We start from the raw sequence: 13,994 nt of genomic DNA, 5'->3' as shown, positions 1-13,994 counted from the left end.
GTGTCTCTAACTATAAAAATGGTTGCTAAAACTCTAAAACCACACAATCAGGAGAGAAGCCTTACCAAGTGTGAAATACTGGTATACCAAAAACATGCCCTCTCCTCTCCAACAAAAGAAGGCCTATAGACATCAGACAAGCCATTGTGAAACATCACTGGACAAAAGACTTTGTTGATTGCTTTCCCACACCCATGAAATGGTGATGTACACAAACCCTTGTCCCATCAATTTGAGCTCAGGGGGAAGTGGATAAAAATTCCTGTCAAGAAAAATTATCACTATGCTGCTTGGAATTTGGGGAGAGCAATATTTCTAAGCATAAGCAAGGGATCCCCAAGCTGCTTGGCATGGGTTAGCTCTAGAGGACATAGCAAGCTTGCATGCAGCAATAGTTTCTATTACTGTCAACACCCATTTTTTCATGTTCTCTGCATATATATCTATATCTATATATCTATATCTTCCTACTGTATTTTCCACTGCATTCATCCGATGAAGTGGGTTTTAGCTCACGAAAGCTTATGCCCAGATAAATTTGTTAGTCTCTAAGGTGCCACAAGTATGCCTCGTTTTTTTTTGCTGATACAGACTAACACGGCTACCACTCTGAAACCTGTCATTTGTGCGTGTATGTTTACCTGCCTTAACCCTGTCAATTACTCATTTTTCTTAGTTAATCTTTAGTTCATTTATTATAGGATTGGCTACAAGCATTCTCTTTGATATAGGATCTAAGGGTGTGATTGCCCTGGTGTAAGTGACTAGTCTTTTGGGAATGGGAGTAACCTGAGTATTATTGGGATTGGTGTAAGGGGCCATCTATCACAAAGGCAAGCTAGCCTACGCGGTAGGATAGATCAGAGTACCCAAGGGGACTCTCTGTGACTCCATGTTAAGGGTGCTGTAGTCCTTGAGGAGTTTATACTTGATACTTGATTGGTGAAATCTAAGTACAGAACACACAACCAGTTTGGGATTTGTGCCCTGTTTCTTAAGTCTGCCTGAAGTTGGCACTCCTGGTCATGAGCCACTCTAGGCAGCTTGACTCATGTGTTTTTGGAGTGACAACATGGTGGTGGTACATGTTATTGGTCGCCATTCCTCCATATCTGATGGTTATGAGATTGGTAAGGGCATTTGTATTACATATAACATGTTTCTCTGCCAAGCATGTGCCTGGGATGGATAATAGCATAGCCTGCATGGTCTCAATTTCAGATGGACAGATTTTGGAACCTGGCACTGGGACCAGCAAAGAACCAGAGTGGATGCTGATAGCACTCTGGAATGTTGGCATATGATGGCTCGAGGCATAGTACAGAGATCAATTGTGCCACAACCCTTTTGGGCCTATGACAGGAGTTTTAATGACTTTGTGCTATTTCAGAGGAGGGGAAGCCTGATCCTGCCTATTCCAGAAGAGCAGACACTACATTACATGATGTCTCTGGCAATATCTACAGTCTCCGGTCACCTCTTTGGTCTTATGTTTGCCAGTAGGTTGAGGGATTACCCAGATCCTTGTAGCGGGTTTTTAGTCTGGAGGTTTTTAGTGGGATGGTCTTGGGACGTGGGCCCTAGAGAAGATCCATGTCATCGCATCACTGTACAATGCTCAGAGATTTAGTGCAAATTCTCAGTCAACTATGCAGACGTGGACAGGAGGCAGCCATGTTCAAGGCTACATTCCTAGTAGCATTTTTGGAGCTTTTAGAGTCAGTGAACTAGGGCCTGGGTCATTTGGGGATACTTTGGGAAGGGCTTAGGAGTAGAGGGATTTACAATGGGAAGAGTAAATAGTCATCTTAATCCTGAGGCTCTTGAAAACTAACTGGAGGATGGGGCACAAGATGAGTCCATAGTGCTACAGGAGTTGGGATGAGGCAAGGATTTACCTTGTAAAGGCATTAAGGATTTATACAGCAATGGGACCAGTTGGACAATGAAGAATTAATCTTTCATCTGCCTGTAGCATCTTGGCTACTGATAGCCTCTCATTGGAAAAAGAAAAATAGTCTAACTCTAGAGCAATGTTTCAAAACAATATGGAATGTTCTTGGTTATGGGGGGAAAAAGCACCAATTATGTACCCAGCAAAATAGACAGAGGACAAATAGATTATCTATGGTTACCATTTATTCAATACTCAAAGTACATTAATCTGAGTGGGCAGGAAAAAGCACATCTGTCCAATTTTTTTGAATATTAACATTTGATAGACATGTCTGGTCTGTTAAATGTGTAATCAGAGATTTCACCCAATAAAATTACTAGAAATGACATCATGGGTGTTGTAATGATGCTCACTCTGTAATATGATAACACACTGTTCAACAAAGAGGTCCAATGACAATATTACTGTCTGTCTTTTTAAACAAAACTTGCTGTTGTAATGATTGTTTTGTTATTTGATATTCTGATATTTACATGGCAAGGATTTGTAAGCTTGTTAAAACTTTCTAAATAAATAGTTAAGATTCACTGAGGGAGAAATTTCCATTCTCGGCATCCATCCATCTCATTCTATGCTCTTGAGGATTACAATATTACCATAGACTCTCAAGGAAAGTTATCTTCTGTTTTCATTAGATAGATTCTATAATTTACAGTTTAAAGTGTTACCGTTTTCTGAAATGTACCTCATTTTTTCCCTACGTGTATCTATTGAATTATCCATTTTGCACTCAGCAAAAATTAAAAGAGGAACAGTAATGGAAACAATAGGGAAAACTGATGAGGGGGAAAAACGTGGGACACTGGGAAGAAAAAAAGGGCTAGAGTTATTGTCCTACCCGCTACTGATAATTTTCTGAATTTGTGATACTGCCTGTGTTCACCTCTCAAACAGGCCCTCTCCATGTGGAGGGAACTTTCTTTGGAAAGTCTTCACCACCAGTCTCCAAGTCCGAGCTTGTCTTGACATAACTGCTCCTTTCTGTGATTCTTCATTATACAGATTCTTAACTTTCCCCCAAGGTTCAGTCATAACATGATGGATAAACGATACTCTTTCTTAATGGTGCCTCTTCAATGCCTATTTGTGCTCTACATTTCATTGCTTCTTTGGAACTATTGCAGCCTATTGGTTAGTAGTAATCTTTTAAGACTTGTATATAGTTTCAAATTATACATTTGCCACCAAACCCTGGTAAGTATTTACCCCAAAATGTAATATCTCCCGTTGTTATCAATTCATACTATCCAGTTCTACCCTCACATAAACACATATGACTCCCATTTATTTCTTTTGGCCTTCTATATTTATCATGGGCAGAATTTTGCCTTAATACATGTCTGTGAAAGTGCCCTTCATTTCCTCCTTTAAAAAATCACTGTTGAATGGTGTTAATTTTGTTGCTTTACAAAAACTGAGAAAAGCAAAGTATGTGACCTCAGAGTGGACATTTATCCTTAGATATTGAATACATGCTGATGTATCTGGGTAAAGGGCAGGTTAAGGTTTTGAATTTTACTGGATGCTGTTGTTTTGTGTCACAGTCCTGATGCCATGTAACTTCTTATAACAGTTGAAGATTGTTTCCTTTAAAACTCACTTAGAATTCCCTGTGGACAGGATTGGGCCCAAAGACGCAGCAGAATAACGTCTTTTCTGAAGTATGTGCCCAGGATTTTGAATAAAATGAGGACATCAGGGTCAGTTGGAGTGGCACTATAACAGTTACCATGGCAACCTTCTTTATCCCATGTTACATATGGTTAGTCAGAGACTCAGATCTCACATCTGTGAGATGACATCTCTCTTTATCTTCCTCTTTTTTAAGAAGTATCCAGGACAGAATCACCTTCAAAATCACTTTATTAATTCAGCTCTATGTATAAATGCAGCTACTCCCAGGATTAAAAAACAGCAATATTTATTATTTTAATTCTAGTTTAGAGAGAATTTATAAAACACCTTTCATAAAAGTGTACTCTTGTTTGTTCCTCTAGGTATCTATGTAGCTGAAATACTAGCTTTTTGCATCTGTGTCCTAAAATGTTATTTCTTTATATATAACAGATTTTGATTCTCCTGTCTGTGTTACAGATATGTGTAAACCTTTTGCAAGTTGACTAATACAGATTTCACTGCCCTTCTTCTCATGGGCTAAAGCCTGCCTGCAAATTTTGACCCTTCCCCACTTTAGACAGTTGTAATTGTGGTTTGGAGAAAGAGTCTTTAAAATATTGGTTTATTCCAATGTAATTAATTTCCAACATTAGCTCTGTTCCAGAATTGGTTTTGGTTGTGCTCTTCTTATGAGGAGTTATTTGCTTTATATAATTGTAGATTTTTAGTTGCCTTGGTAACATAATGCGATTTTTTAAATTTAGAAACTACTTTGTTTTCTCTCTTTGCTCTTGTCTGTTAAGGAGACAAGTTGTTTGCTATTAAATAAAACTTGGAGGGACAGGGGGGAGGGTGTGTGTGTATAATAATATAGTGGGTAAAATGTCAAGAGTAGTTCTTTCTTTCACCTTCATCTTCTAAGAGAAATGATTGGCAGCACCAGGAAGTGAACTCCTCTGTTCACAGGTTCTATAATAATACGCTTCTTTGTGCTTCCACCTATTGTCAATAGGTATTTCTCAACCCTGCTTGAAAAGAGGGAGCTACAGTCAACAGAAACCCTTACTTTACATATTCCCTCCAGACCAGGTAATACTTCAGCTCCAAAAATAGAAAACTCCTATTGCTAACACCTGTAGCAGGTCTCATATCCTCTCTGTGGGCCAGCCACTGGAGGGTGACATTACTTACTCAGATACACACAAAACAAACATATATTACATAAAATGGCTGTTCTTTAGAATCATGAAGTTGTTCAGGGGTTAACATGGTGCAGTAGAACTCCTGTGTTCTAATTATAGCTCTGCCACTGATTGCTCTCTAGCCTTGGAAAGGTTACTTACACTTTCTTACTATTTGTTAAACGCCAATAGTGTGTGAAGTCCTCTACTCAACATAAAAAAAAGTCAGTCCCTGTCTGTGGTATAATCACCCTGATCCACAAGGCAGCAGGGTCATGTGACCTACATCACAGGGCAGTGAGGCCTAGCAGCCAGAGTCAATAGTGATACCTTAGGTTCGCAAGGCAGTAAGGCCTAGAGGCCAGAGTCAATAGAGTTGCCCTCGGGGTAGGGCTGTATGGCCTAGTGGCCAGTTGAGGTGTGTGGGCTGCCACCTGAGGGGGGTAGGGGCAGTGGCACCCAGGTAGGGGGACCTAGGCCCTCCCTGCTCCACTGGCTCCCAGCCTCTGCATTCACTGATGCCTACTGTTAATCAGACACAGGTATGTTTCATTACTTACAATATTCTTAACTTTTATTGTGTTAAACTATAGTAAACATTGGTAAATTATAATAAATGTCTTTTTGTTTTGAGTGAAATCTTCTGAACACATAGCCTAGGGCCCTGTCAGTGGCAAGTGTGTCCGCAACTGGGTCAGCAGGGATCCATCCGCAACATGCTGACCATCATCGGGACAATGGCTAGTCCCCCTCCCTCCCTGGGCTACTTCCTACTATGTTACTCCTGGTGGCGGTCTGTGCATCTCTGGGTTCCTCGGCCAGTGCAACTCCCTGTAGCTCAGACCTCCCTGGGGCATCCAGGTAGCTGGGTGTCTGCTTGGATCTCAGAGCCTCTGGCTTCAGTGGTTCCTGGGCAGGAGCTGGCAAGGAGAGTCCTTCCTCTCAGGTGGTCAGCCCAGACTGAGCTGAGCTGCTCCCTCTTATACTGGTGCAACCACCTGGAGCATGCCCAGTAGGGATGTGGGGGCATGTCTTCCTCTGCTCACAGTGAGGAGTTAAGCCTTCCCCTTCTAATGCTGGGTGAGTTCAGCCCGTCACACTGCCCCAAAAAGTTTAAGGCCCCATTTCAGCAAAGCACTGAAGTACCTCCTTAATTTGACTTCAGTAGGATTCAAACATCTGCTTACATTTGAACATATGTTTAAGGTGTCTTGCTAAATGGGGCATTAAAGTCTAACCATCTCCCCAGTTTCCCATATGCAGAATGAGTATAATGGTAGTCATTTACGTATCCTATTTGAGTGCTGTGAGAATTAATTAGTTAATTTTTTGTATAGGGCTTTTTACAAATAAAAAAGTAAAACACAGTGAAAGCAATGAACAGCAATATTATGCTAGATCCAAGAGCTAAGACTAGAAGAGCAATTCCTCTTCCACATTTTCTCCATAATTTTCAGTCTACATGTATAATACTGTTTTACCAGATTTTGTCAAACTTAATGACACAGCCTGTACTATTAGATCAGATACTGCATATCTACTAGATAGGCAGGTAGATCATAGTAAGAAATATGGATCTCTTGGCCCAATTTTCAAAAGTTCTAGGGAAAGATTTATAACAGCAGTTGAGTAGGAATTGGGCACCTTTAACTGCCTTTGAAAAATCTCCCCCTTAATGGGAAATTGTGTATGCATTTGCACTTGCATAACTGCATACAACAGTGAGAGACTAATGTACACAACTGAGAAGCATCTAACTGGTCATTTGTGTGCACAAATACACAATTAGCCCATGCAGTCATTAACGTTTATGTAGATTAGGCATGCAAATGAATATACATTTCACACACACATTTACATTCTTAAATTTTTCAATCCTTGCACCTCCCTATTTTTTCACACCATAGGCAGCCAAGACACATTTGTACTAGTGAGAGGAGATAGTTACAAATGGGTAACAGCAGAATGGAAAGTGAGGCAGAAAAGAACTTCATACTAACAGAGATGGATTGCTGATTTGAGAGCTGCTGATGTGAGCAGTGCTAGGCTACCACATTTTAATGACTAACTATCCAGCAACTCAAAATAGCTTCTCTTTGATAGTTTGGGGGCCTTCTAAATGTGTGTGGTGACAAAGAGGTATGGATGACAGAAAGAAAATAATTTGTTAGATTTTTTTTATGGGAATACAAAAGCAAAATAATTTCTGAGGAACGTGACAATTTCCTTTTATCTTGACATTTTGCCATTGTAGGTTTATTAGAGATTTAAATCCCAGACTATTGCTGTAGCTTTGTAGCCTTTGATTAAAACAACACATTCCCTTGGAGACAAAGGTGGTGTTTTATATTACATAGTATTAGGAGTTTGGTACCTTTTTTCAGATTATATATAAATCAGACAGCAAAAAAAGGAATATAAAATATTGATGTAACAGCTACAAAAGTAGGTTTTACAGATTATTTTTTTAAATGAAATTGAAACTCAAGAATACTCAAATGCTTTAGAAAAGTGGACTCTAGAACTGTCCAGATACCTCAGTTCGCCTCTTGTTCCAAAGACACAAATGTCCCTTTGGTGTACAGTTTTTTCAGGTATCTCCATATCTGGGGGGAGAGTGGAAGCCACAGCAGTGCACTAGCATGTGGCACTGCAGACTGCACTGTCAGTGAGGAAGGTCCCTCAGCTGCAGCTGTGGCCTTGACAGTGAGTTTGAAGAGTCAGAGGCAGCGCTGGGAATGTCCAAGCCTGTGGGTGGAGGTAGTTCATGCCAGGCCTGGCAGGGCACCATGTGGGTCAGTGAGATGTTCATCACCCCGGAGGAGGTTCTCACTGCTCACTAGGACATTTGAGAGGAGATCAGAAAGTAATTCAGATCCTGGAACAAACGGCTCAGGAGATCTTAATTCTGCTGCAGGGGGTTGACCAGGGAGCTGGATTTCAGTACAGCAAGTCACTTGTATTTGGTAGGATTAACATACAAAGCACTGTTCCCACAGCTGGAAAAAAGCCTCTGTCCCAAAGTGCTTCTGTTTTAAGGGTACAGAAAGGTTAGCAATAACTCTCGTGGGATATTTTGTGGAGGATGCTGCATCATTGGAGCAGCTGTAGCAACGGGAGATGAAGGAGATAGAACTGCAGCTCTACGGTGTTTTTCTTCAGGCATAGTGGAGAGTCCATCCTGGAGTAGAGGTCTTCATTCTTAGGGATTACCTGATTTATGGTAATCCCTATCTTCGAGCCTATAGTATCATCATTGAATAATAATATGTTAGTTGCTTTGAAGGCCATTTACCTCTGTCAGGATCCCCCTATTTTAATGAATATGTATGGGTAGAGTTGGAATCTCTTATTGAGTTTTCAGTCTCTTATTGGAAATTATCCAACAGTAAATTTTATTTTTAGGTGATTTTAATGCTTGGTTGGGCACAGAAGATAAAGAATTGCCAAACTGTCAAATGGTACATTTAATGATGGGTTGTTTGTCCTTCTCCCAAGATATTATAAAGATAAAGTAATAAATTCAACAGGCCAGATACTTGCAATTTTGGACAGATTCAGGATGGGAGTTTTAATTGATAGTGGTGGCATTGACATGGCAAATCACTTCACCTTGCGAGCAGAGCACGATTGACTACATTACAATTCTAATTTTAAGTTGGCCTTGTTTTTCTAACTTTTCAGTGGCCCTTAAATCTGAGAGTGACCACCAACCCCCCCAGATTAATTTTTGTCCTCTGGCCTCATTATGTCAGTTGATCCCTGTTGGACAGTATTTCATCTCTAATTTTGAAGCCTTATATACAACGTGATGTAAATGTTTGAGGCTAAGCTATGCACTCCAATTGTGTATGGAGCAGAAATAAGGGAATGGAATGATCCCATAGGACTGGAAGTGACTCAAAACAAGTTTTCTTGGGAAGGACCTTGGTCTCCCAAACAATACTGCAGCCACTCTTCTTAGAGCTGAGACAGATATGAATTCTATTCTGTCCATAGTACAACACCATAATATTAACTTTTGACTTTGTATTCATATTATGCACTCACTGTGTTTGCCAATGTTTTGCTTAGAGGAACAGTTAAGCAGGACTTTCTCACATACATTTCCTTTGTTAGAATATATTCAATATTCTTTGCATTCTCTAGCTTTTCAGAATCGGAAATGATTAGATTTAAGTTTAAAAATGTGAAATTCCTGATCAAGTTGAGAATAGAGGATATTAATAAGCAACTGGATATGACCGTTTTTTCTATTGCAAATATGTCATCTTAGTTCCCCCTTGTTAAAAAGACTTGTCGGTATGCCAGATATTTAGACACTGGGTGATAACACCCATAGGAGGGCCTTTAGAGGGCTCCATTTTCAATCCATTCAGGCAGTTTAGATTGAAGAAATGTATTGAGAAATGTAACAGCCTCTTTCCATGTTGCTTAGGGCAGGTGGAAGACCTACTCTGTTATTGATTATACTGTAATTTGTATTGCCGCTTGAGATAAAATGGCTTTTCAGTTTTGTCCTGGATGGCCTTTTCCACAACCTCTCAAAAAAACCCTGACTATTTGTTATGATCTGACAATGTACCTGTGATCCAAGCGGCTGCCTTGTTTGCATGGTCAGCCACAAAAATAAGGAAAAGACAAGTGGCACAGGGCTCATATATGGGTTGTTGGTGTGGGTTCTTTTTAATCTTTGTAAAATAGTGCAATACTTATAAATAATCATGGATGTAGCTTGCAGTTTTATTGTAATACCTTTTTTGCGCCAAAGGCTAAGTTGCTAGTAATAAACTATACTATTCTATCTCCATATCTGATCTTAGTCAAGGCAGGTGACAACTGACACATTAGGGGTCTGATTCTACAATCCTTGAGCAGTCAAACTAAGTACATGTGGGCATTGACTACATATATTTAACCTCAAAACATTACATAAATCTGTGTATCTAAGAGGGGGATGGATAATGTAGATGTTTTCCATTCCAATATACTAGTTCCCCACAGGCCAGATCCTGATTTCATTCAAGTGAGTGGAAAAAAGTCCCATTTGGTTTCACTGGGATCATATTTTGACCTACACGTTGTACAGCTGGGAATGCCTATTCCTGGTATGTTGTTAGTAATGCTTTACAACTCTAGCAGATGCTCTGCTGGTTATGGAGCTAAATAGTCTTCTTCCTTATTAACTAAAGTTTGGAATGATAGTAAAAGACTTGCCTTTCTGGCAAGGAACAGGAACCAAGCCCCTCACAGTTTGTGTATTTAGGGCCTGATCCAAAGTCTACTGAAGTCAATGGTAGTCTTTTGATTAACTTTAGTTGGCTTTGATTCAGGCTCTTAATGCTCCCTCCCCCAAGTCAGGAGGATTATATTTTCCCAATAGACACATAATAAAGACTGCATATTAAAAGTGATAAAAGGTGTTGTTAACCAATGAGAAATTCAAACTCTTATAGAGGAGAAACCAGAATCTTTTACAAAATGTCCACTAAGTCAAAATGATCCTGCTGGCATGACTAGTATCTACAGTAATCAAGCCAAGCATACATTAAAAAATAACCGTGGGAAAGCACAATTCTATAATAATCATCAGATATATCAAAAGACTATCACTGTAACAGGTAAAACTGTGGTTACTGCCAAAGTCTACAAGAAGCACTTCAAATGGCCTGGTCTGGCCTCGTGGTAAGAAGTACTACCTTGAACTAATTTTGCATTCTTTACAATGCCACTTTTTCCCACTTAATGAAAGCAAGACTTGAGACAGGGTGAAAGCTAACCATATTCATGTAACCATATGCAGACAAGTAGGCAGACAATTTATTATGCGAGTGTTGCAACTCAGTTTAGTTTGGTAGATTTAAAAAAAAAATTGTCAAGGGCACACAGAGCAATGCATGGGCTGCTCTTTTATTACATTGTGTATAAATCTAAATACATTAACTCACTGGGTGTCATTCCAAAAAAGCATCTGTCTCAGGAACTGGCAGTGACTCTAGAAACAAGCTGCCAGCTTGTTTTTTGCATCTGTGTATTTTACAAAGATCACCTATCAGCCAAAACACTATCCAAGGTTTATCTGTGAGTATTTTTATTTTTCAAGGTCTTTCTTTGGTTTCATTATTACTGACAGTCATGTCCATGTTGTAAGGCCCCGAGAGTATAAATTCACACTTATGGATACATGATATTCTTTAGAAATATGATGAAATTAAACATCTGCTTGAGGCTCATAACACCTGGAGCAAAATCAGTTAATCAAAGCCTCCTGTTTCTTTAATGAAAACTCTGGACCAATCTCCCCTCCCCCACTCCCAAACTCTACCTGATCCCTAGCTGAAAATGTGTGTTTGAAGATTTAGCTCCTCAGATGAAAGGTGCTTATGTGACTGAAAAGCATTATTATGTAACTATTACATTCATCAAATTTTAAGAGTGCATGCATAATTTGAATGAAAACAAGGGGCATGCCAATTCAATAATTCCAACATCTGGCTTTGAAAGACAATTTTGAAAAGCATATTGAAGCTTCTGATTTAATATAGAGTAAGAATGATTTTATGTGGCTTATGTAGTTCAAACATAGAAAAGTAAGTCAATTATAGTTCAAGTCAACTAGCTTGAGTCCAGGTATAATAATAATAATGCAAACAAGCCACTATGGCTATTGGGCTGCAAACAAAGAAGCTTTATGTCTTGAGCTGAGCAAATAATAATAACCATTTGTATTTTTAACTAAATTTACATTGACTACATTCACACCCCTCTTTTTATTTACATCCCTGGAGTGGTCTAGCTAATGAGCTTTATTAACATGAATACTCACAAAAGCAAGTAGTACGTAGAACTGTGCAAATAACAGGGTATTTCTTTTTTATTCACTAGAAATTCTGGAAAAAAAATCCTGAATTTCAAGCTGAAAACAAACTTTTTTGAGATTTTTGGTGAATTGAAAATAATCAATTTGGGTTAAATAAAACATGACACCTTTCAATTTTGAGCATTTTTAATGTTTGTTTTTTAAATTAAAGGACATTTCAAAAAAAGTTATTTTGAATTGAAAAATTGAAACAATTTGTTTTTAAATGTCAAAATTAAACTGATTTTTTTCAGAAATTTTTAAGGTTATTTTCCAGTTAAAACAATTTGGTGAAATCAACATGAATTCACAAAATATTTGCATCACACACGCAAAGTGTAGGTTGAAAAATGTCACCCAGATCTTGGGTTAAGCTTGAATGTGAGAGTATATATATATATATGTATGGACAAATTTAGAATAGCCAACAAGAGCATTATTTCCAATTGCAAATTTTACACTGGCATGCACAATTTTGTTTGCACTGGAATTTGCATTGCTTCTGTTGGTTAGCTACACTTTACATGGTTGTTTATGTAACTATTCAATCCAGTGCACATTTTGAATATTCCCAAAGAATGATTCCTGAAGTATCTGCAGACCAAAAATTATTCACTAAATACGTTTATGAATAATTTTGAATAACCAATACATTGAAGAATTTCAGAATTTGTTTCCAGCAGAAATACAATGTGTAAAATCATGTTATGAACCATGGAAATGATAATCCCTCCTTTATCCAGCACTGGTGGAGGTCCACCTACAATCCTGCATACAGTTCTGAACCAGAAGTATGAGAATGATGTCAAGAAATTGGAGGGAATTCAGAAAAAGAATAACAGAAATTGGGAAGAGGCTAGAGAAGTATTGACTTTGGAGAAAGATTTAAAAGAGTGAACAGCTTGGCTACTCAATACGAGGATCATTTCATCCATCCACAGTTATCTAACCATGGTAAATACCACAAAGGGAGTAGATGTTATTTAGGGTGGAACAATGAGATTAACTATGATGAAATTAAGAGAAGAACAATGTTGTAAGGATGGTCCTGTGGTTAAAGCATTGAACTGGAACTCAGGTGATCTGGATTCAGTTCACTTCTCTACAATATACTTCCTCCATTATCTTGGGCAAGTCATTTATTCACTTTGTGCCTCAGTTCTCCATCTACTTCTTGTATGGACTATACCCTTCTTTCCCCCCAGCCTTTGGAATGTAAACTCTTCAGGGCAGTGACTATCTCTTTTATATAATAATAATATGCTGAATTTCAGGGAGACCTTCGCAGTGGTGAGCTCTATTAGTCTGCAGCCCTCTACCAGGAGAAATGGTGGAAGTCCTTTTTAAAGCTAGACTGGACAAAGCACTACCAAGAATATGGAAGGGAAAAATTCTCTGCTAGCCAGGAGATGGACTACATAGCCTAGTAGGTCTCTCTCTGCCCTCACTTCTATGGTGCATGTGAGTCCGAGTCAGAGCCTTAGCTGGTATAAATTGGCGCAGCTGTATTGAAGTTAATGTAACTACAATAGCTTAGGCTAGCTGAGGATCTGGCCTTCAGTTTTCAATTGTGCCAAGCTGCCCAGATGTTAAAGATATAGGTCAAAAATATTTAGGTGATTTCTTAATAGATGTAGATGGATGGAAAAAAATGACCAAGAGAACTAAGTATGTTCCTGCTTTATTTGCTTTTGCTCTACTCTTAATAGCCCTTGGTTTAAAGTATGATTGAAAGAAGTCAGTGTCTACTAATTTCTTATGTGATAGAAGAAGCCTTTTTGAAGGACAGTAAAACATGTAATAGTCAAAGACTATACTGCATAATCTTTTCCTGAGTTAGAAATTATGGCTTGTGTAGACTGAAACAGCTGTCAAGTTTTTTAAGCTGTCTTTCTTCCAGTATTTATTCATAATGCACTTCGAGTCCAGCTGGGAATGTTGGTTACCAACTAACGAACAAGTGAGTCTAAATACTAAGGGCAGAATGATCACCAATTTAAATGGTAAACACGGTGACTTTTCACCTGTGATACAGTAGCAGCTGTCGCTGCAGCTTTGGATAGCGACAGTGATGAACATCTCTTTCCTTTAACATGCCCTGTATTATCTGTCCCATGTGTAGGTTGCAGATTTTTCTGGCATGTACAGTACAACTTGGACTTATTTTTTGTTTTACTTTTACTGTTGTGCTTCTCAGTCAGCTGGCTGATCAGGGACATGAGCTTTTTAACTGATCTAGGATTTTTCTGTAGTAAGAAAAGTGTACGAAACAGAAATTTTAAAAAGTCTTCCTTGCCTTTCTGCATTCTATTAACTTGTTGCCTTTTGTGGCATACTAGGATATGACGTTGACTTATACTATGGTAAAGAGTACATGAAA

This window comes from Caretta caretta, chromosome 9, assembly GCF_965140235.1.
Source record: "Caretta caretta isolate rCarCar2 chromosome 9, rCarCar1.hap1, whole genome shotgun sequence".
NCBI lineage: Eukaryota > Metazoa > Chordata > Testudines > Cheloniidae > Caretta > Caretta caretta.
The sequence above is the reverse complement of the archived record's forward strand: the minus strand, read 5'-3'. Positions refer to the sequence as shown.